This window comes from Saimiri boliviensis, chromosome 2 (assembly GCF_048565385.1).
Source record: "Saimiri boliviensis isolate mSaiBol1 chromosome 2, mSaiBol1.pri, whole genome shotgun sequence".
Lineage (NCBI taxonomy): Eukaryota > Metazoa > Chordata > Mammalia > Primates > Cebidae > Saimiri > Saimiri boliviensis.
The window spans coordinates 38,309,170-38,332,613 of record NC_133450.1 but is presented as its reverse complement, the minus strand read 5'-3'; the positions used below and the strand labels follow the sequence as shown (position 1 = coordinate 38,332,613).

Below are 23,444 nucleotides of genomic sequence, written 5' to 3'. Positions count from 1 at the left end.
ACTGTCCCTCAGACCATTGGAGGGCCGCCACATACTGTGCTCGTCTCACTGACCACCAATGAAAGAGGTGCCCCTTCCTGAAGTGTGGGGGGGGGCGGATAAATGGCCTCAGGGGGCCACATGCAGCCCGTGGGCTGTAGTTTGGGGACACCTGCTCTGAAATCTAGATGGAAGTTCCCAAACCTCAATTTTTGATTTCTGTGCATCTGCAGGCTCAATACCATGTGGTAGCTGTGAAGGTTAGGGTCTTGCACCCTCTGAAGCCACAGCCTGAGCCATAGGTTGGCCTTTTAGCCATGGGTAGAGCAGCTGGGATACAGGACACCAAGTTCCTAGGCTGCACACAGCAGGGAAGCCCTGAGCCCAGGCCACGAAACCATTTTTCCCTCCTAGGCCTCTGGACCTGTGGTGGGAGGGGCTGCTACAGAAGTCTCTGACATGCTCTGGAGGCATTAACATTTCACTCCTGGTTACTTGTGCAAATTTCTTCAGCCAACTTGAATTTCTTCCCAGAAAATGGGTTTTTCTTTTCTATCACATTGTCGGGCTGCAAATTTTCCAAACTTTTATGCTTTATTTCCCTTTTAAAACTGAAAGCTTTTAACAGCACTCAAATCGCCTCTTGAATGTTTTACTGCTTAGAAATTTCTTCTGCCAGGTACTCTAAAACATCTTCTTCAAGTTCAAAGTTCCACAAATCTCTAGGGCAGGGGCAAAATGTCTCCATTCTCTTTGCTAAAACTTAGCAAGAGTCATCTTTACTCCAGTTCCCAACAAGTTCTTCATCTCCATCCAAGACTACCTCAGTCTGGATTTCATTATCCATATCAGTATCAGCATTTTGGTCAAAGCCATTGAACAAGTCTCTGGGAAGTTCCAAACTTTCCCATATTTTTGTCTTCTTCTGAGCCATCCAAACTGTTCCAACCTCTGCCTGTTACCCAGGTCCAAAGTCACTTCCACATTTTCAGTTATCTTTACAGCAGCACCCCACTCTCAGTACCAATTTACTGTATTGGTCTGTTCTTATCCTGCTATTAAAGACATACCTGAGACTGGGTAATTTATGAAAAGGGGTTTAATGAACTCATGGTTCCACGTGGCTAGGGAGGGGCCTCACAATCGGTAGAAGGCAAAAGGCATGTCTTATATGGCAGCAGGCAAGACAAAATAAGAGCCAAGCAAAACAGGTTTTCCCCTTGTAAAACCATCAGATCTTGTGAGACTGCTTCACTACCACAAGAATAGTATGATTCAATTATCTCCCACTGGTTCTTCCCACAACACATAGGAATTATGGGGGCTACCAATTTGAGATGAGATTTGGGTCAGGACACAGCCAGACCATATCGGCATCTGTGTGTGAATTAGAAAAATCTGGGAGAATGCAGCCTAGGGCACTCAGTTTGGCAAAAGACTATGCCAAGGCACACAGTTCAGTGACTAAATCGGGGCTGGATTTCAGCTCCCCATTTTCCCCTTAGCCAGTATAATTGTTGGTTAATTAACATGAATGGCTTAATGCAATAAATATTTTTTGAGTTTTAGTTTTGATTTTGTTTGTTTTGAGATGGAGTCTTGCTCTGTCACCAGGCTGGAGTGCAGTGGTGCAATCTTGGCTCACTGCAACCTCCGCCTCCTGGGTTCAAGTGATTTCCCTGCCTTAGCCTCCTGAGTAGCTGGGTCTATAAGCATGTGCCACTGTGCCCAGCTAATGTTTTCTTTGTGTTTTAGTAGAGACAGGGTTTCACCGTGTTGGCCAGGATCGTCTTGATCTCCTGACCTTGTAATCCACCTGCCTCAGCCTCCCAAAGTGCTGAGATTACAGGCATGAGCCACCGCATCCAGCTAGTTTTAGTTTTTTAAGAGATGGAGTCTTGCTAGTTTGCTGAGGCTGGAGTACAGTGGCTATTTATAAGTGTGATCATAGCTCACTGCAGTCTCTCATTCCTGGGCTCAAGTGATCCTCTCACCTCAGCCTACTGAGTAGCTGGTACTACAGGCCCATGCCACGAGGCCTGGCTAAGATTTATTTCTTGCTCATGTCACAGTCCAATGCCTATAGGGTTGCTCTCCTCCTAGTAGATAATTAAGGATCTAGGCTACCTCTATCTTATAATTAACTCTTTTTTTTTTTTGAGACGGAGTTTCACTCTTGTTACCCAGGCTGGAGTGCAATGGCATGATCTCGGCTCACCGCAACCTCCGCCTCCTGGGTTCAGGCAATTCTTCTGCCTCAACCTCCTGAGTAGCTGGGATTACAGGCACGCGCCACCATGCCCAGCTAATGTTTTGTACTTTTGGTAGAGACGGGGTTTCACCATGTTGACCAGGATGGTCTCGATCTCTCTTGACCTTGTGATCCACCCGCCTTGGCCTCCCAAAGTGCTGGGATTACAGGCTTGAGCTACCGCGCCCGGCCTTAATTAACTCTTAACCAAGTTAACCAAGTACTGTTAACCAAGATGAGGAAACACCCTAATTATTTTTTTTTTAAGTAGAGATGGGGCCTTGCTGTGTTGCCAGGCTGGTCTTGAACTCCTGGCCTCAAGTGATCCTCCTGCCTTGGCCTCCCAAAATGCTGAGATTATATGCATGAGCCACCATGCCCTAACTCTAAAACTATTTTTATTTATTTATTTATTTATTTTTTGAGATGTTGTCTTGCTCTGTTGCCCAGGCTGGAGTACAGTTATGCGTTTTCAGCTCACTACAGCCTCTGCCTCCTGGGTTCAAGTAATTCTCATGCCTCAGCCTCCCAAGTAGCTGGGATTACAGGCATGCCCCACCATGCCCCACTAATTTTTGTATTTTAAGTAGAGGTGGGGTTTTACCACGTTGGCCAAGCTGGTCTTAAACTCCTGACCTCAGGTCATCTGCCTACCTTGGCCTCCCCAAGAGCTGAGATTACAGGTGTAAGCCACTGTGTCTACCTAAAACTATTTTTTAAAACATACACCTGGCCAGGTGTAGTGGCTCATGCCTATAATCCTAGTACTTTGGAAGGCCAAGGTGGGCAGGATCACCTGAAGTCAGGAGTTCAAGACCAGTCTGGCTAACATGGTAAAACCCCATCTCTACAAAAATACAAAAAAATTAGCTGGTCATGATGGCGGTTGCTTGTAATCCCGGCTACTCAGGAGGCTGAGGTGGGAGAATCGCTTGAACCCGGGAGGCGGAGGTTGTAGTGAGCCGAGATCACGCCACTGCACTCTAGCCTGAGCGACAGAACAAGACTCTGACTCAACAAAACAACAACAACAACAACAAAAATACACACACCCTAGTTGGCAACTACACGTAAAAATGTTCTTATTTCACCTGCATGTGACACTAGAGTTCTAGGTTTACTGTGATGAATGTAGAATTTATCCCAGGTCTTTTGGTGAGCAAAGTGGTAAGTTGTGATTGGGAGACAGTCAAGGAAGGGTAAAAATTTCCTTACTACAAAATCAAACTATCTGGGTTCAAACCTGTTCATCATACCTTCAGTTTGCTTCTCTGTTACTAAATTAAGCTTATGGAGGATAAAGATTTTTTTTTAATAGTATTGCATAGGCTCAGACAATCAAAATAGACTGCTGACCAATGAAAATTTTGCAATATTGGTGAACATCAGCCCTGACAACACAGCCCAGGAGACTTTAAATCCAAGGCCATGAATGTTCATAGGTCTTGAACTTTCCAGGAAAATCCAGATTTTTAATATTAGACTTAGTTGTTCGATCACTTGCCATTTGGTAAAGAAAAAAATATGGTCATCACAGCCATATTTACAGGGGAGGAGCCAGCAAATGCATTCTTTGTAAGTTGCAGAGGAAACTTAATTATTATTATTATTATTATTATTATTATTATTTTGAGACGGAGTTTCGCTCTTGTTACCCAGGCTGGAGTGCAATGGCGCGATCTCGGCTCACTGCAACCTCCGCCTCCTGGGTTCAGGCAATTCTCCTGCCTCAGCCTCCTGAGTAGCTGGGATTACAGGCACACGCCACCATGCCCAGCTAATTTTTTGTATTTTTAGTAGAGACGGGGTTTCACCATGTTGACCAGGATGGTCTCGATCTCTTGACCTCATGATCCACCCGCCTCAGCCTCCCAAAGTGCTGGGATTACAGGCTTGAGCCACCGCGCCCGGCTGAAACTTAATTATTAATAGTTTTGTCTTAGAGGCACATAGAATATTAAAGGTAAAAGGACTGCATGGATTATTTTATTAGGATGTGAATATTTTTCATCTTTAAAATAAGACTAAGGAAGGACAAAGTTAATTAGATTTCTTCTATTATTTAGGAATGAGGACATAAGCATGTATAAGCTGTTTTAAAAACAGCTATTTTAAAAGCTGTTAAAACTTCCTTGGAAACCATTTGCAAGATCTAATAACATGTAAAGACAAAACTTCTTTTATTTAGTCTATTGTAATAAAATCTGCTTTCTTCATTCATTTCTTCATTCATTCATTCACTCATCCACTTATTCAATAACTGTTCGTTGAACATTTCCCATGGTCCAAGCACTGTTCTAGACACTGGGAATATCAGGATCAATCCATCTGATTCAGAATTAAAAAAAATATATATTTTACTATGTTGTACATGAAATATGGAGCCTGAAAGAGTGAACAAAACATTGGGTTTAGGATCGGAAGACCTGAATTCTAAATGTAGTCATGCACAACCATAAACTATTTTTCTTTTTGTTTTCATACTCTACATGTGGCATCCAATCAACCATAAACTATATCAATGGTATTAAATAACTATTCAACCATGCCCCAAATCTCATTAATCTTTAGTCATTTTTTTACCCAGTCATCAAGTTCTTCAAAATTTTTGAAATTTGCCTTCTGCTATCCATTCCATTATTCTCATTATTTCTTGTTCAAATTATTATCCAGAGCCATGCCACATATGGTTGTGTATGTCATGTACCACATGTGGCAGAGACATTAGTGCCCATCAAATATCCATATACTCCTCTATATATCCTGTTAATTCCCTGTTAGTCTTCCCTGTTGGTTCAGGGCTATATGACTACTACTGCCGTTATTTATATAAACTCTTCAACTCAACACATGATAGCATTAGCTTTTGATAAACCTATTCTGGAGATTAGCTTTTGAATGGCTGTCTCAAGGCTGGGTGTGATCACTCACACCTATAATCCCAGCACTTTGGGAGGTTTGGGAAGGAGGATTGCTTGAGCCCAGGAGTTTGAGACCAGCCTGGGCAACATAGAGAGAACTGTCTCTACAAAAAACTAAAAACTTAGCTAGGCTTGGCCGGGCGCGGTGGCTCAAGCCTGTAATCCCAGCACTTTGGGAGGCTGAGGCGGGTGGATCACGAGGTCGAGAGATCGAGACCATCCTGGTCAACATGGTGAAACCCCGTCTCTACTAAAAATACAAAAAATTAGCTGGGCATGGTGGCACGTGCCTGTAATCCCAGCTACTCAGGAGGCTGAGGCAGGAGAATTGCCTGAGCCCAGGAGGTGGAGGTTGCGGTGAGCCGAGATCGCGCCATTGCACTCCAGCCTGGGTAACAAGAGCGAAACTCCGTCTCAAAAAAAAAAAAAAAAAAAAAAAAAAAAAATTAGCTAGGCTTGGTGGTGTGTACCTGTGGTTCCAACCACTTGGGAGGCTCATGTGAGAGAATTGCTTGAGCCTGGGAGGTCGAGACTGCAGTGAGCCATGATCGTGCCACTGCACTCCAGCCTGGACAACAGTGGGAGACCCTGTGTAAAAAAAAAAAAAAAAAAAAAAAAAGGCTGTCTTTCTTACATGAAGACAGTTTTGTGCCATTATCATATACCTTTCACCTTTCTGCTATTTTTAAAAGAAACCATGAGAGTTGCACTTATATAACTCATGATTTCTCCTGAGCTCACTTTTACCATACCAATGTAAGGGATGCTGAGTCAGTTGGTAAGAAGTTAGATGGTGCAAAGATGAGTCCAGCAAAGCCCGCTTGACTTTATAAACAAAACCAAATCCAACTATTATTGGAAACAACACATTGGGGAATTTGCAAAAACCAATTTGAGGACTGATGCTGAACTGAATTGCTGAGTATTGAGAAGAGAAAGAGGGAATGATAAGATCTAGGTGTGAATACTAGAAAGCTTAGGAGAATTGCAGAAAACTGAAGGAGAAAGCAAGGGAAATGAGTATAGCAGGGTACCAAAGATGTCAGTCAGTTCCCGTTTGCTACACCCATGCCCATAGCCCTTGCTGTGGGGGCAGCCACCACTGCCTTGAAGTAGTGTGGACCACAAGTAACACCTGATTCGAGGCCAGAAGACCCATGATGTGGCTTGATAGAAAGATATGCAGGCCCAACAAGACTTCCTTTGCTGGAGAATGTGTACTAGGAAACTGAGAATATGCAAGTTAAAATAGTATCTATGCTGTAAGAAAGATGAAATTATAAGGGATCCAAAATTATAAGGAAGCAGCAACCAAAGGGTAAGATAAAAAATAAAAAAGGCTGGGCATGTTGGTTTATACCTGTAAACCCAGCACTTTGGAAGGCCGAGGTGGGCAGATTATTTGAGACCAGGAGTTCGAGACCAGCCTGGCCAAATGGTGAAACCCCCGTCTCTACTAAAAATACAAAAAAAATTGTGGAAGACAGTGTGGCGATTCCTCAAGGACCTAAAAATAGAAATCCCATTTGACCCAGCAATCCCATTACTGGGTATATATCCAAAGGATTATAAATCATTCTACTACAAGGACACGTGCACACGAATGTTCATTGCAGCACTGTTTACAATAGCAAAGACCTGGAACCAACCCAAATGCCCAACGATGATAGACTGGACAGGGAAAATGTGGTACATATACACCATGGAATATTATGCAGCCATCAAAAACGATGAGTTCACGTCCTTTGTAGGGACATGGATGAACCTGGAAACCATCATTCTCGGCAAACTGACACAAGAGCAGAAAATCAAACACCGTATATTCTCGCTCATAGGCGGGTGTTGAACAATGAGAACACATGGACACAGGGAGGGGAGCGCTACACACTGGGGTCCGTTGGAGGGAAATGGGGGAGGGGCGGGGGGGGCGGGGAGGTGGGAAGAGATAGCATGGGGAGAAATGACAGATACAGGTGAGGGGATGGAAGGCAGCAAAGCACACTGCCATGTGTGTACCTATGCAACAATCTTGCATGTTCATCACATGTACCCCCAAACCTAAAATGCAATAAAAAAAAATAACGGAGTGTGGTAGTGCATGCCTGTAATCCCAGCTACTGGGGAGGTTGAGGCACTAGAATTGCTTGAACTCGGGAAGTGGAGGTTGCAGTGAGCCAAGATCATGCCACTGCACTCAAGCTTGGGAGACAGAATGAGACCCTGTCTAAAAAAGAAAAAAAAAAAAAAGAAAGAATGGGAGTGAGTTGGTATTGAGAGAAAAGCAGGAAAAGGAATGCCATGGGGCATGCGGAAATGTGAGAGATGGAGACATGGAGGGGCAGCTCTGTAGGTGTCTCAGTATCCAACAGTGTTTCAGCACTGGGGTAAGTCTCAGTTTTTCTTTTCAAACAAGCCCCTCTTTGAAGTAAACTGAGTGATTCCTGGGTCCTTGTACTTTAAAGCACTCAAGTAAGTTGCATAGTCTTCTCAGCCATATGATATGTGAGTGTAGGAGCCCAAAAAACAGAGTGTGATTTTTTTTTTTTTTTTTTTTTTTTTTTAGAATGGGTCTTGCTCTCTCACCTACGCTGGAGTGCCATGCATGAACACAGCTCTCTGCAGCCTCAACCTCAGGCTCAAGTGATCCTCCCATCTGAGCCTCCAAAGTAGCTAGGACCACAGGCATGCACCATCATGCCCAGCTAATTAAAAATTTTTTTCGTGGAGATGGGGGTCTTGCCATGTTGCCTAGGCTGGTCTTGAATTCCTGGGCTCAAGGAATCTCCTGCCTCAGCCTCCCAAACTGCTGGGATTTTATGTGAGCCACTGTGCCTGCCCAGAGTGTATTTTAAACTAAATGATCAGTCTTGAAATAAATACAAGTTAACCCCACTTGACCTTTATCTATGTAGGTTTATAAGTCTACTTGTAAATCACACCAGCACAATTTATAGGGAGCTGTTTTTAGAACCTTACTCCTTGCTTTAAATACCATCAGTTGTGTTATAGCAAGTGCTGCAGAACTGAAATGACATTCAGACTTTGGTCTAGGAAATCTTGTCAATCACTTCTTTCTTCTGCTTCCTTAGTTTCTGTTTTCATGTTATCTTGACTTTGGATTTAAATCAGATAATTATAGGGTCTTTGAAGGCTTGCTTCAGCTTAGGGTTTTTGTGGAGCTATATATGGCTAAAATTTATGGTGTACTTATTCAGTGTCAGGCTCTGCTCCTAAGACCATTATACGTAAGAACTTATTTTATAGTAACAACAACCCTATGATGTAGATAATACTATTATTCCTACATTGCAGACGTGAAAAAATGAGACAGAGAGAGTTTTAAAATTTCCCAAGGTCTCACAGCTATTAAGTGGTGAGCAAGGATTCAAATATAGGTAAAATCTATATTCTGAACCATGACTTTATATGGCCTTGTTCCCATCGAAACTTTGGAAGATCCTGACTAACCAAAGGTTATAAGTTTCTCAGTCCTGTTGGCATTTATATTGCAATGAGAATTAATTAACTCATTTAATAAATATGCTACATGGTGGTGATCAAGACAGATAGGCAGGATCTCTGCCCTCAGAGGGCCTTCTGGTTTTTCAGACTTTTGTCAGTTTGGTTAGAGTTAGTGTGTTCCCGTCAGAATCTAATTTGCCCTTGGCTTAACGCATTAGGTAGAATTTTTGCCTCTAAAAAGCTGAATGTTAGAACTTTAGTGACTTTAGCAAGATTTATTCTTGCTGTAGCAAGTATTTATATCAATCTGATAGTGATTAATTTTTTGGGGAGGGAGCTGGAATTTTTTCCTCTGACCTTGTTCCTACCCATCCTTCTCCAGATTGTATCTCTATTTTTGGATTTTTAATTTAAAAAAAAAAATTTTTTTTTTTTTTTGAGACAGAGTCTTGCTCTGTTGCTAAGGCTACAGTGCAGTGGTGTGATCTTGGCTCACTGCAACCTCTGCCTTCTGGGTTCAAGCAGTTCTCTGCCTCAGCCTCCCGAGTAGCTGGGATTACAGGCACGCACCACCATGCCTGGCTAATTTTGTATTTTTAGTAGAGACGGGGTTTCACCATCTTGACCAGGCTGGTCTTGAACTGCTGACCTCATGATTCACCCGCCTCGGCCTCCCCCAGTGCTGGGATTACAGGCATGAACCACTGCACCCAGCTTAGATTTCTAATTTTTAAAATACAATAATATGTACTTGTCTCTGTAACAGTTCTTTGAAGATGCTTTTTATATTTGTTTCTTTTTCTTTTCTTTTTTGAGATGGAGTTTTGCTCCTGTTGCCCAGGCTGGTGCACAATGGCATGATCTCAGCTCACTGCAATCTTTACCTCCCAGGTTCAAGTGATTCTTCTGCCTCAACCTCCTGAATAGCTGGGATTACAGATGCCCACCACCATGCCTGGCTAATTTTTTGTATTTTTAGTAGAGATGGGGTTTCACCATGTTGGTCAGACTGGTCTCGAACTCCTGACCTCAGGTGATCCACCTGCCTTGGCCTCCCAAAGTACTGGGATTACAGGCATGAGCCAAAGTGCAGGGATTACAGGCATGAGCCACAGTGTCAGGCCAGATTTGTTTCTTTTTATACAGCTTTATTGATCCAGCCTAACTCAATATAATTTATTAAACTGCAATGGTATTGTATCAATAGTATGAGAATTAGTGGCATATAGCAGTAAAACCTAGATAATAGTAGCTTAAATAAAACAGCAGCTTATTTATTTTTCATATAAAATAATTCTGGAAATCAGCAATCCAGGACTGGTGTGGAGGCTTGACAAAGTTGTCAAGGACCCAACTCCCTCCCAGTCACTATTATGCTATTCCCAGGGTACAGCTATTCTCCTCATGGTGCAAGATGGCTGCAAGGGCTCCAGTCATCACATCATCATGCCTCAGGTAGTAGGATGGTGAGAAGCAATAAGAGGGATGTATCTCCTTCATTTTAATGATTTTTTTAAAAAAATGTAAGCACTGCACAACTTTTCTGCTTAGATCTCAACAGCCAGAATTTAGTTATGCACCCACACCCACTACAGGGGAGACTAGGAAAAGTAAGATTTTAGTTGAGTTGCAATAGAACCATCCAGAAATGAGAATTTGTTATTATGGAAAAATGTGAGAAAAGATATAGAAAGGTAGGTAATCTGAAGTGTTTGCTATAGGTACCTTACATACAATTGAGATCTTATAAAAATTTGTTGATTCACTTTCATAAACTTGATGATCTATTCTTAGTGGTATCATCCAGGTCATTAATGAAGGTAATACATCTAAGAATTTTTCTAGGGCCAGGTGCGGTGGCTCACGCCTGTAATCCTAGCACTTTGGGAGGCCGAGGTGGGTGGATCATGAAGTCAGGAGTTCAAGACCAGCCTGGCCAAGATGGTGAAACCCCCGTCTCTACTAAAATACAAATTAGCTGGTCATGGTGGCGAATACCTGTAATCCCAGCTACTCTGGAGGCTGAGGCAGAAAAATCGCTTGAACCCAAGAGGTGGAGGTTGCAGAGAATGAAGATTGCACCATTGCACTACAGCCTCGGCAGCTAGAGCAAAACTCCTTCTCAAAAAAAAAGTACTTTTCCTTTTCTTATTTTTTTTTTAACTTTATGATAATACAGCATATCATTGCATTAATTGCTTCTAAAATAAACCCACCTGGAAATAGCTTAGGCAAGATGGAAACAATATCGCAAGGATACAGGGAAAGCCAAGAAAGAGATGTGCCTAAGCAGAAGAAAAGGCAGAAATTCAACTACTGGTCAGGAAAACCTGGAACTTAGCATTCCACTATAATAAGGATACTTCTGTCTTTTCTGCTTCCTCTATCCATTGACTTTATTCTCTAATGCAGAATGAGTTTCTCTACTTGGCAAATGATTAATGACTTCTCCCAGATTTTATATCTAGGTGAGGCTTGAGAAATCTCAATTCCCAAGTCTAAACATCCTGGAGGAATGGGTTCATTGGCCCATCTTTAGTCAGGTGTCCACCTCTTGACCAATTAGGTGTGACCAATGGACAGTTGTTACACAGTTCTTCTTGTTACCATCATGATAGAAGTGTGGGCATGAGAACAGTAGTTCCTATAGGAAAGGTGGGTGCTGGCCACACACTAACATACATTACAATTTTGTGTGATGAAAAAACACAGGTCAGTGGTTTGAATCAAATGAATGGTAAAGGATTACAGGATCTAACCTAATATATAAAAATGGTTTAGCTATGAATAAAGATAATTTAATAGGGCTGTAATGTATATAACATTTACTATATGTCAAGAATAAATGCTTTTTATATGTTGAGTAATTTATTCCATACAACCCCATGAGCTAGGGGTCATCATCCCTTCTTACAGAGGGAAAAAACAGCTCAGAGAGGTTAAGTAACTTGCCCATGATCAGATTGTTACGAAGCACTATTTAATGTGCATAGAGGCCAATGGCCAATACCATGGCACTGGCTTTTGAGAAAATAAAAGATTTATTGCAAATCAACTGCAAGGAGACAGGAGGATATGTTCTGTTGCCCAGGCTGGAGTGCAGTGGTGTGATCTTGGCTCACTGCAACATCTGCTCCTGGGTTCAAGTGGTTCTCCTGCCTGAGCCTCCCAAGTAGCTGGGATTACAGGTGCTCACCATCATGCCTGGCTAATTTTTGTATTTTTTAGTAGGTTTCACCATGTTGGCTAAGCTGGTTTTGAGCTCCTGGCCTCAAGTGATCCACCTGCTTCCATCTCCCAAAGTGCTGGGATTATAGGTGTGAGCCACTGTGCCTGGACTGGGCCAGATTTTATAAGCATAAAGTAATGAGATGTGATTGTATTGGATCCTGCAATGAGACGATACTGGGAGGTATGATTTGATTGGATCTTGCAAGGGGGTGATGCCAAGCTTGATATGATTAGATCTTGGATCCTGCCATGTGGTATCCCCTTCTTAATTCATTCCCCACTCGTCAGTCAGAGCACTTAGGTTCCCACTGTGGTTGCAGACTCGGTTCCTCTGGGCATATTCAGGTTAGGTGACCTTCAACCTGGGGGCACATGGTAACTGGAAAACAACTCACAACTTTGTTACATAAAAGTTGAACCAGATTGCTGCGATGTGATTGCAAAATAGCTAGTAAGTCTGAGCGTAATATACTGGTTCAATACTTGTCTATCCTGAGTTGGAAACTATGGTCAATTTTGATGAAGCAATTGTTAGTTATTTCTCTATCTCTGTTTGCCATACCAAAGCTATATGAACTTGATAAACCTTGTAATATCTTACAAGGTTTTAATCTCTTCATCTGTAAAAAGATTGTATTAAATCAAATTACTTTCTCCTTGTTAATACAGACAATACCTTATTTCTGAAGGCAAGAGTATGAGCTATTATATTTAAAAAATTTTAATGTATCCCATATATTTTTAAAAATAGAGACAGGGTCTTGCTATGGGTGCCCAGGCTGGTCGAGAACTCCCAGCCTCAAGTGATCCTCCCACCTCGGCTTCCCAAATTGTTGAGATAACAGGCATGAACCATCATTCCTGGCTATATCCAATATTTTTTAGTGCTTCTTGACACATATCTGTGTTAGGAACTGAGATAAAATTAAAGATATACAAGATAGAGTTTATGCTTACAGTGTTATAGGGGAACAAACAAACAGAATTATTGGTTTGTGAAACAGTCCAGGAAAGAGCAGTGTTCAGGAGTGGTATGACCACAGCTCAATCATATCTTCAAGGGTTTTCTATCTCTCTTCCATCCCCAGTAGGCTGACTTTATTTTCAGGTTAGTTCCTCTTGCAAGATTGCTGCCAATGGCAATCTGGGTCACAGTCTGACTTGCTCATATCAGGCAGGAGAGAACTCTTTCCCCTAGGTATGGACTGAAAATCCTTTCCTTCTATATGATTGTGCGAGTTTACCCTGGTCCTAATAGTTTTCAAGCATATTTTAGTCTAGCATAATCTAGATGCTAGGTCATACTGCAGTGAAAAATACTCCCAAATCTCAGTGGCTTAAACTACAAAGGTGCATTTCTTATTCAAACCAGATGAAGATTGGAGGCAGGCTGCTTTACATTGTCCTTTTTTTTTTTTGGAACTTAAGCTGAGAGAGGCTTTACTAATACTCAAGATAATACTGGTCTTGAGTCTGGGGAAGAGTAAACACTGTATGGACTTACGCTGGCAATGAATTGTTCTACCTGGAATTGACACATACTACTTCTACCCACAACCCACTACAGACTGGTGGCTATAACTAGTCAGTCACGTGGTCCAGCCCAACTGCAAGGGGAGGAGGGTAGCTGGGGTGGATGTGGAAAAATGTATTCCTTTTGTATGTCTGGGAGGAGAGAGTAAGCATGATAAATCTCCTACCATATTAGGGAATCCATTTACTGGCTAATTGAGTTGCCCTTCTGTAGTTGGAGTTTGGGTGGTTACCTAAAAAACTGGCAGATAAAAACAAAATAAAGAGCCATATTAATAAAGAAGGACAGGAATGAATGTTGAATAAGAAATCAGTAGTGTGAACTATAGGCTGCTTTATCCCAATGGAGAAGACAGAAATTTCAGCCGTGGAGGCAAGACATAGGGAGGGATAGTCTGGCTAGTTTCATCAGTCTTTAAATCAATCACTTCATTTACTCTTCTAATGGGAAAGATTTACTCTGGCTTTTTAATGAGTAGGTATAGAGTTTCTGTTTAAGGAGTTGGCTCAAAAGTGACTTATAACACATTAAATTTGAAAATATAGATTCTTAGTTTGCAGGTGGCTGCGCGAGGAGGATAGCTTGAGGCCAGGAGTTCAAGACCAGCCTTGACAACATAGGTGACATTGTCTCTAAAAAAAGAAAAGAAAATATGGACTCCTTTTTTTCCATATTTCATTTTTGTAGTTATTGTCAATGGTATGTCGAGTTGGCTAGATTTATAGTTTTAGAACTGGTGAACAACTAAAACTTACCTAGTCCAACCCTTTTATTTTACAAATGAGAAAACTGACGCCCAAATGGGTAAAATGATTATCTCAAGGTCACTCTTTCTTGCTCATGGCAGTAACAATGCTGCCCTTTGGATGACTTCCTGGAAAATGGGATCCTATAAGTGAAAAGTAGCTAGAGCAACAATTATAAAACAACAAGAACAATTAACAATTATTCAGAATGCTTCCATGACTGACAGTCAATTGGTACACATTGTAGAGATAGAAAAATTTCTAAACTATTTGGTAAGAAGTTTATGCCAAGCCTTCTGAGTGCCTCAACCCCTTGCTGGAACTTCACAGACCTCCCTACTATAAAAATAGGATCCACCTCAAAGGTTTATTTGAGAATTAAATGGTGTAGGTAAAGAGTTTTGCATGGGGCCTGGTGCTCAGCAATATTACACTTTGGCTATTATTTTTATTACAGTCATAATAAAATGGTAGTAAATTTCAAACTAGTTTCTACATGAATGTTCACAACTTAGGAAATGTGATAGCATTCAAGTTCATTAACTTTGATCTAGCTAATCTCTCAATAAAATGGCCACTCATGTACTCACTTTAACTTTCATTTTGATCTTTTCCATTGTCTAAGGGTTGACTCCTTCTTGCCCCACACCCAAGTCCCCATAGCTCTGGCTGATGGTTGAGAATCTGACTGAGGCTATGTAAAAGAAAACAATGCATTGACACAGTATAACAGATCATAAAGATTGTTCTGCTTAATCTTTTGTTGAGCAGAACTTGTCTTTAACTTTTGGGAAAAGCAAAGATGGGCCCAAAACCTAGTTTGGTGAGAGAGAGGTGGAATAAGAGGTAGAGTGCTTATACTTACTTAAGTATCACAAACTGGGAGTGATGAGCAGCAGAGGCAAGCAGTTGGGAGAAGAGAACGAGAGAGCCCAGGAACAGGGTAGTGGGTTGCAGCTTGTGGAAAAATGCTTTTGACACAGATATTTTCTGATGGCCAGTAATGTTTAGTACTTTTGGGAATTCCTTCTCTCTCAGAATTTAACCTGGCAAGAGAAAGACCGAGTTCTAGGAATTTTCCTCTTGGGAGAGTAAAATAAATGTATTTCTTAAAAGCTGGGACTGTTGTTCACATTGAGAAGAGGTGAGTAAGCATCCCTTTTATAAGCAAATTTCCTGGATATTCATGATTGGCTTGGAACTTAATGTGTAAAGACTTGTTCTCATATACCAGTTGTTTGACAGAGACCTCCAGTTTTGGGATGGCAGCTAAATCCTGAGCCTCCCTTGGAAAGGGTTTTGATAATAATGCTCCATCACAGTGGAGAAGGACATTGATTCAACAAAGCAGACTTCAAAATTGTTCAAGAATTAGTTTGAGTGTATTCAAGAGATATTAGTTATTTGTTATTTTAATGTACATTATAGTGTTCTATACAAATGTTCCAAATCCTGGGCAAAACATTCCTAGGGAAAGGTTCTTTTTTTTTTTTTTTTTTTTTTAATTGGAAGGAAGTAGGGAAAATAAGTGCTTTAATTCCTAGGATTTTGGAAGCAAAAATGTAAGGCCAGACAAAAATCGAATTTTGAGGCAAATGTAAAGCTTTCAACTTAGATATCTCAAAGTATTATACAGTGTAAGCTATCATGACTGTTAACCAACCAGAAATAGTTATTTTCTTCCTTTTTTAAAATTTAATTTTTTATTTCAGAGATGGGGGTCTTGCTATGTTGCCCAGGCTGGAGTGCAGTGGCTATTCACAGGCACCATCATGTGGTACTGCAGGCTGGAACTCTTGGGCTCAAGTGATCCTTCCCGCTTCTTCTGTCCTAAAAAAAAAAAAAAAGTTACACTTGATTGTTAAAATATTTAAAAAATGCTTTGTTTAAACTAAAAAGTAAATATCTACCCCACCTCTTACTTCTAAAAATTATCTAGAGTATGACTGATAAGATTTGACCTCTGATCCCACATAAGCCTAAAAATTGTGTAAATTTCCAACAACCAAAGTATGTCACTTTTATAACAGAATTTTGTTCTGCTTGTACACTTAGTACAGAAATCTCATGGGAGAGAGCATCCATGCGTTTACAAATTATTATTCAATGACTGTATTGAATAATGACACACAAACTGAACTAGAACATAATTCTGGCTCTGCCGGTATATCTTTTGTGTGATCTTGGATAAGTCACTCCACTTTGAATTTTCTTTTCTCACAGGGAGATAAGAATCATAAAAACGACTGCAAAGTACAGCACGCCATAGAGTGCTTTTTGTTTAAAAGAGCTGACAATAAATACCAGTCAAAAGGTCTAGCAAAGCCTCCCTCGGAACCTGAGCTGCTTGAGGACAAGGGATTTTCTTGTTTTAAATCAGCAGTACCTTATATGTGTATCTGTAATAGAGTTTCTGGTACATAAGAAGGTCTCAATAAATATGTGAATTTATGAATATTAGGCAGATTGCAGTTTTGACAGGCCACTGCCTCTTAAATCTCTTTTCTGTGACCTTTTAATATGTAACATCTAAAAGGCCGCCGCTACTTGCTTTGGGATAAGTATCCCCGGTATGTGCTTTAAAATGCCCAAGCCTAGAGAAATCATTCTAGTCTTCAGGGCACCATTTCGCTTACAACCGTACTTCGCCCCAGGCTTGGGATCTGGGTCCCAAAGCTACAAGGGAAGAGTTTGGAACGGGAAGCTCATCTTCCGGCCCTCTGATTGGCCGGCTCGCACTCCACTCACGCGGCGCGCGACTCTGATTGGCCCTAGCGGCACCCCCTCTGCCCGCGACTACTTTGTGTGCCGGGGCGGCGCGCTCTGGTCCTCCCGCTCAACTGGCGGTCTGGGCTGCTCTGAGGCAGCCCTTCGGCCCACTGCTCTGCATCGCGGGCGCCGGGAATTTTCCGAGTCCGAGCGGGTAGGATGCATCTCAGGGCAAAGCCTCTCCCCTCACTCCGTGCTGTTCTCTTTGCCATACTAAATAAACTTCCGCCTCAGAAGGGCTGTCGCAGCCGCGGGTCGGGAGAGGCCGGGCATCGAACTCAGGCCCTCGTGGGGGGTCTTTCTCTTCGAGCGAATGTGGAAACACATCTCTCACAAGATAAAGTAGGGCTTCGCCGAATCGCCTGGGGGGACAGATGTCATTGCGGGATAGCGCTGGACGCTGTAGCCGAGCGGCCAAACGCGGGCTGCAGGGGCTGAGCAGCAGCAGCGGCCACCCCAAAAAGTAGCAAGGAGCCAGCTTCAAAAGCCCTAGTGCGGGTGCCCCCTAGGGCCGCCGACTAAGCTGGCACGGGCCGGTCAGTCCCTGGCGCTGTAGGGAGCACGGCATTCTTTGGAGGCGGCTCTCCCCCCGGGATCCTGGATCCGCTGGCGCCCCACTCAGCCTCCGGCCTTCAGGCGGTAGAGGGCGGCCTGTGCCTGTGTGCGAGCCGGCGCCCGCGTGCGCAGCCGCTGCCCTGCTGGAACCCTGCCGTCCCGCTGTGGCCCGCGGCTCTGCTAGGCGGTGGATGCTGCAGCTACGCTCTACACGGGCGCAGCGAGGAAGGGGGCGGGGAGAAGCCCTGGCACATGCCAGGGTCGCCGTAGGTGGCAGCGGCCGGCGCATGCGCGCACTCTCCCAGAAGCCAGGAACGCCGAGGGGCGCGCGCCCCCATTCGCGCGCGCACGCCGGCGCTGACCGAGGCTTCCCCGCCTGCGCTCGTTGTCAGAGCCGCTCCGGCGCGTGCGCGCGTTATCTCCGGCCGACCCGGGGTGCCGGTTACCTCCGCTCCAGGCCCCCTCCCCACCCCGTCCCCTCTCCCGGCCCCAGACGACCCGTCCCTTCCTCTCCCCGCGGAATGGGGCCGGCGCTGCTAGGGGTTGCGCGCCCTGGACCCGGCTCGCGCTCGGTCTCGCGCTGTCAGCGACTGCCCGGCTCGCGCCGCCTCGCGCTCTGCCTCAGTCAGTGGCGCCGAAGGCTCCGTTAAGCGGCGGCGGCGGTTCCTGTTTCCGTTTCTTCCTCTCGGTTCAGTTGGGAGTAGCATCCTCCACCCAGCCACCCTTTCCACTGCGCCAGCGTGGGGCAGCTACGGCTGAGGGCTGTGGCTTTGGCGGCTGCGACCGGGGACGGCGGAGACCGCCTCTGCTCCCGCTTCGGGTAAGGGGGCGTTTTGGGAGCCGGGCCCCGCGCGCCTCGGGGTCGTGGGCTGGGTAGCGCGCGGGATCTGAGGAGGCTCGGCGGCTGTCCCTGCTCGTTTCCCCGGACGACCCCCGGGCCTGTTGCTGCAACTGCTGCGGGTTAACCAGCGGCTCTCGGAAAAGTGGGGAGCGAGCCACCGGGACGCTCTGGCGGATGCCTTGGCGCAGACCCGGGGGCGCAGGCAGAGGGTGAGGGGCCCGGCTCTCCAGCCGGGACGAGGAGAGCGGCGCCGCGGCTGCCCTCGGCGTCGCGCATCCTTGCCTAGGGCAGGGGCCGAAGCCTACGGGGAGGAAAAGGGATGGGGGCGGGGGTGGGAGGTGTCCGTCGTCTCCCCTCCACACCTACCTTCCCTTCGCCAGCAGCTCGGTCCCTGGAGTCGCGGGCTGTGGGGAGGAAGATGCCGGTGCGTTATGGGCTCTCTGTGAGTGCTGCTCGGGCTAGAGAGCAGGGAGTGGACCCGCACAAAGATCCGCGAGGGGCCGATGAAGGGCAGTTAAAGGCTTGAGTGCAGCTGTACTCCCTTTTGGTGTGCAAATGACGAACCGGCGGCTTCTGAGTATCTAAACTTACTTGGGAAGGTTAAATGAGTCCATATTTATTCGTTCTAGGAGGTTTGTCCTGCAGGAGCGAGTGGCTTGTCGGGTGCAGCACCTGTTCTTTCTCCACAGTGGGGATTGCAACCTTCAGAGACGCAGTGTATTTCTTAAGTGGCAGTGTCATGTTTAGGGTTTGTCCCTGATAAGCTTTTAGCATTTTGCCGTATAATATTGAGGACTTGGATAAAGGCACGGAGAGGTGGTGGTTTTTTTTCCTATGGTTGAATTATTTACAGTTTATTTAAACCCACTCCAGAAGGTGGACCCAGAAAAGCCAAATTCTCCAGTAGATAACACCAAATTTCAAGGTTTTGCGGAACAAAGGCAACACAAGTTTTGTATCAGTTTAGAGATAAACGCATCTCAAGTAACTGACCTAACTTTGGCTTGGCTCTGTGAAAACTATGGGCAGGTTTCATTATACTTTTTTTTTTTTTTTTTCGTATTCCTGCAGTTAGCTGCATATTTATTTTCTTGACTAATTTTACATTCCATGTCTAACAACTAATTCTTTAAAGAGGTACATAATACAGAAAGTATTTTACGTGAGAAATTATTATTTAAGCACTACAGTATATCAGATATGTAAGAAATAATGGAGTGAGTTTTAGTCTCCGTTCTTTAAAATAACTGTAAAAACATCCTAAAACCCTGTGCCAAATAATAAGGCCCTATGCATTGTTATCCTTGTGAAATCTGCTATGTGTGTAGAAAATCTTAATTACTTGATTTGTAAATACTACAGTAGTAGTGAGAAGGTGGGAATTTAAGCGTTTGTAATTGTCATTTTACAGGTTTAGTGTGTAAAAAATGCAGGGAGTTAGAGATGAATAAGACACATACAAGGGTAATTCCAAGGCAGATTTTCTTTTTGCTGCTTGATAAATTGAGAATTCTATTTGAATTCCATAGATGAACAGCTGGAATGAAACTTGCATGGATTGCAGAAATAGATGCAAAAACATATCTTTGGTCAAATTGTGAGTTAACTTGAAGGGTACTTGTGTAATAAGAGTGATTCAAAATAATTTCCATAAGATATGGCATTATATAGGTTTTATTTTGAAGTTATTTTGAATTTAAAAAGTTTTCCTACAAATCAGTTTTATGTAAGATCTATAGAATTGAAAAAAAAAAACAGTAATTCTGATTACATTCTAAATTGTTTTGTTGCAAATTCTTACGAGTTATTTTTATGAAATTGGAGTGTCCTTAAAAGTGTTGAATCTTAAAATTTGCTAGCGGATTGGAAAAACTTGTTACTTATTATTTTTTTAAATGCAGTTATATTAGTACATTGGTCTGGAGGGGGAGCTAGTGCCAAAGCAAAGTATAGCTTGATAGCCGTTTGAACTTCTAAAACACCTTAAAACCAGATTTTTATGAGTAAGAGAAACATAAATTTTTAATTAAAAGGATAAGGAAATTGATGTGGGCTATATATGTACATAGCTATTTGTGGAGTGAATATATTGTATATTACAAATTAGTTTAAACAGTCTTTTCATGAGCTGCAATAATAAGCTGGAAAGGTAAATGCTTAAAGATTTATTGGATTTCTCATTTAAAAATCTCTAAAATGTATCCCCAAACTACTTAACCTTCTTGTGCTGTTCATCAGAAGAGAAGGCATGTATTCTTAACCTGTTGTGTATGTTGTGTGTTCTTTAAAAATTTTGTTTTTTTGGCCGGGCTCGGTGGCTCAAGCCTGTAATCCCAGCACTTTGGGAGGCCGAGGCGGGTGGATCACGAGGTCAAGAGATCGAGACCCTCCTGGTCAACATGGTGAAACCCCGTCTCTACTAAAAATACAAAAGACAATTAGCTGGGCATGGTGGCGCGTGCCTGTAATCCCAGCTACTCAGGAGGCTGAGGCAGGAGAATTGCCTGAACCCAGGAGGCGGAGGTTGCGGTGAGCCGAGATCGTGCCATTGCACTCCAGCCTGGGTAACAAGAGCGAAACTCCGTCTCAAAAAAAAAAAAAAAAAAAAAAAAAAAATTTTTGTTTTTATAGTAGCCATAATCCTAAAATTTCAAAAACAAAGCCTCAAGTAGAATATTTTATGGGCAAAGGTATTAATTGTTTGATAAGCTAGGTGTTTGTCAAAAGTAGATCTAATTTTTTTTTTTTAAAGTAGAGATAATTCCGATAAAAAAAATGGACCCTTTAGCCATCTGGAGAACAGTATCCCAAGGTCACTTAACCCTTATCTCCTGCAATATAATGCAATGAGTACGAGCTGATCTACCAAATTGAACTTGTGCCTTTGAATATGAAGCAGTTGTTTTGTGGCCTGTGGCATTTCATTTAAGTTTCTGAACTGTAATAAATTAGGTATGTTAATTTACTTCTGACCATTTACATACTCTGTAAATCCAAGCCTAGAAATTGATAATTATATGTATATTAAAATCATTGGAATATTGAGTTTTCTGTGAATAGTATTTGGGCTGTTTGTTACCCATAGCTCTTCATTATGTAAATAGAATCTCAATGCTGATAAAGTAAATAGATTCTTCATTTTATTAATGGTTATTTTTGATTTATGATAAACTGCATTTAATAAATTTCTTGATTCGGTTAAATGGAGGATACATTTGTTTCATATTATAGCACACTGATAAATGTAAAAGAAAGTTTTACAATCATAAGAGTAAATATTTTAAAAAACTTGAATAAGTTACTTTATTAAACATATACCTAAGATTTAAAAAAAAAGATTTTAAACAACTGTGAAACAAAAACTATTACTATTATGGTACTTTTGTTTTTTTTCAAAAGAGATGGGATCTTGGGATCTTGCTGTTTTGTCTAGGTTGCCCTCTAACTCCTGGGCTCAAGTGATCCTCCTGCCTCAGCCTCTTGAGTCACTGGGACTATAGGCATGTACTACCACATCCAGCTTTATTATAGGACTTTTGTATCCTGCATCAATACCGCTTCTGTTGATCCTTTTCGAGGGAGATAATAACTTCTGGTCTTCAACAGTAGTGTAGCATCTTCTTATTGATTCTCTGGCTTATATTTCACTATCATATAGTATAGAATTTCTTTGTTGGAGTTTGAATAGTTTTTACACTGTAGCTTGTTATAATGAGACAATTAAAGATATTAAAAGATGTTTACAACTGATTTTTAAAGAACCTTAAAAAAAATTCCCAACAGAAGAATATTATATGGGGATGTGTATAGATTTAAGATTTTATTTTCTTTGAGATTGGGGTGGGGAGTTGTCTCACTGTGTTGCCCAGGCTAGAGTGTAGTGGGATGATCATGGCTCACTGCAGCCATGACCTCCATGGTTAAAGCCATTCTCCCGCGTTAGCCTCTGGGGTAGCTGGGAATATGGGTGCAAGCCACCATGCCTGGCTAATTATTTCTTTCTTTTTTTTTTTTTTTTTGAGACGGAGTTTTGCTCTTGTTACCCAGGCTGGAGTGCAATGGCGCGATCTCGGCTCACCGCAACCTCCGCCTCCTGGGTTCAGGCAATTCTCCTGCCTCAGCCTCCTGAGTAGCTGGGATTACAGGCACGCGCTGGCTAATTATTTCTAATTATTTTTTATTATTTGTAGAGATAAGACCTTGCTATGTTGCCCAGGCTTGTCTTGAACTCCAGGGCTCAAGTGATCCTCACTCCTTGGCCTCCCAAAATACTGGGATTACAGGTGTGAGTCACTATACCCGGCTCTTTTATTTTATTAAAAAGATTTTTTATTTTTATTTTTTAAGTTTAAAAGAAACAGGGTCTCGCCATGTTGTCCAGTCTGGTCTTGAACTCCTGGCCTCAAGTGATTATCCCAGCTTGGCCTCCTGCAGGTGTGAGCCACCATGCTTGGTCGTAAGATTTTTAAAAATTGATTAGTTTCAAGTCCCAACTTTTCTTTCAACATTCTAATCTCCTGCCATTATTTCCTTTCCCCAGCCACCCTCCATCATCCAACAGTCTTCCATTTGGAAAAATGGGAAATCAAACCAATAAAGTTAACCTTACCACCCACTAGGCAAAGGTTTTTCTTAATCTCTACAATATTCTGAACATAAAACCCACGTAAACTTTATATGAGACTACACATTTTCTTTTTAATGGAAGAAGAGCAAATGGGACCTATGGGATTATGCCATATTTGTCAATGTAAGAGTTGCTTTTGCACTCTTTACTGAAAGCAGAGTTATAGGATTAATTTCATTTAAATTTTCTTAATCATCTTCTTTTAAAAAAATCTCTTTGTAGTGTCATGAAGTTTATTTGTTAGAAAAACTAATTCTAACTACCTTTATGTGCCTCATTGCTACATGATATAAACTCGTTACTCAGATTTAACTCATTACTCAGATATAAACTCATTACTCATTATTCAGGTTTTTTTGGTCAGAAAATGACACAAGTGAAGGAGAAATATGTTTTGGATTTATAAATCTTCTTTTAAAAACAAATTATACCAATATAAATGGTGCTAATGTGGTTCAAATTTGCCTTTGCTATTCTGCCTTCTTTATTGCTTTTATAGTATAACTTCATTGAAGCACTGGAATAAAA

The 23,444-nt window shown here is 42.4% G+C and overlaps 1 protein-coding gene and 1 long non-coding RNA gene across 7 annotated transcripts in view; one reads left to right on the top strand and one right to left on the bottom strand.

The window, feature by feature from the left end:
• The window catches only part of FUT8 (fucosyltransferase 8), a 438,850-nt gene that overhangs the window by 106,492 nt on the left and 308,914 nt on the right, over positions 1 to 23,444 (top strand). For 4 of the 6 annotated variants that reach the window (XM_010335163.2, XM_074393114.1, XM_074393115.1 and 1 more), the window contains exon 1: positions 17,806 to 18,268. The exons of 1 other annotated variant lie outside the window; for it this stretch is intronic. The gene's annotated coding sequence lies outside the window, so the exon portion shown is untranslated. Of the gene's footprint in view, positions 1 to 16,947; positions 17,048 to 17,805; positions 18,269 to 23,444 lie in introns of those variants that run through there. One more of the 6 variants, XM_003924438.3, reaches the window with a different exon arrangement.
• Positions 15,523 to 19,081, bottom strand: LOC141583523 (uncharacterized). Its single transcript, XR_012516157.1, has 2 exons — positions 18,656 to 19,081; positions 15,523 to 15,954 (listed from the first exon to the last, which is right to left on the bottom strand). It is a non-coding gene; the product is annotated as an uncharacterized LOC141583523 (long non-coding RNA).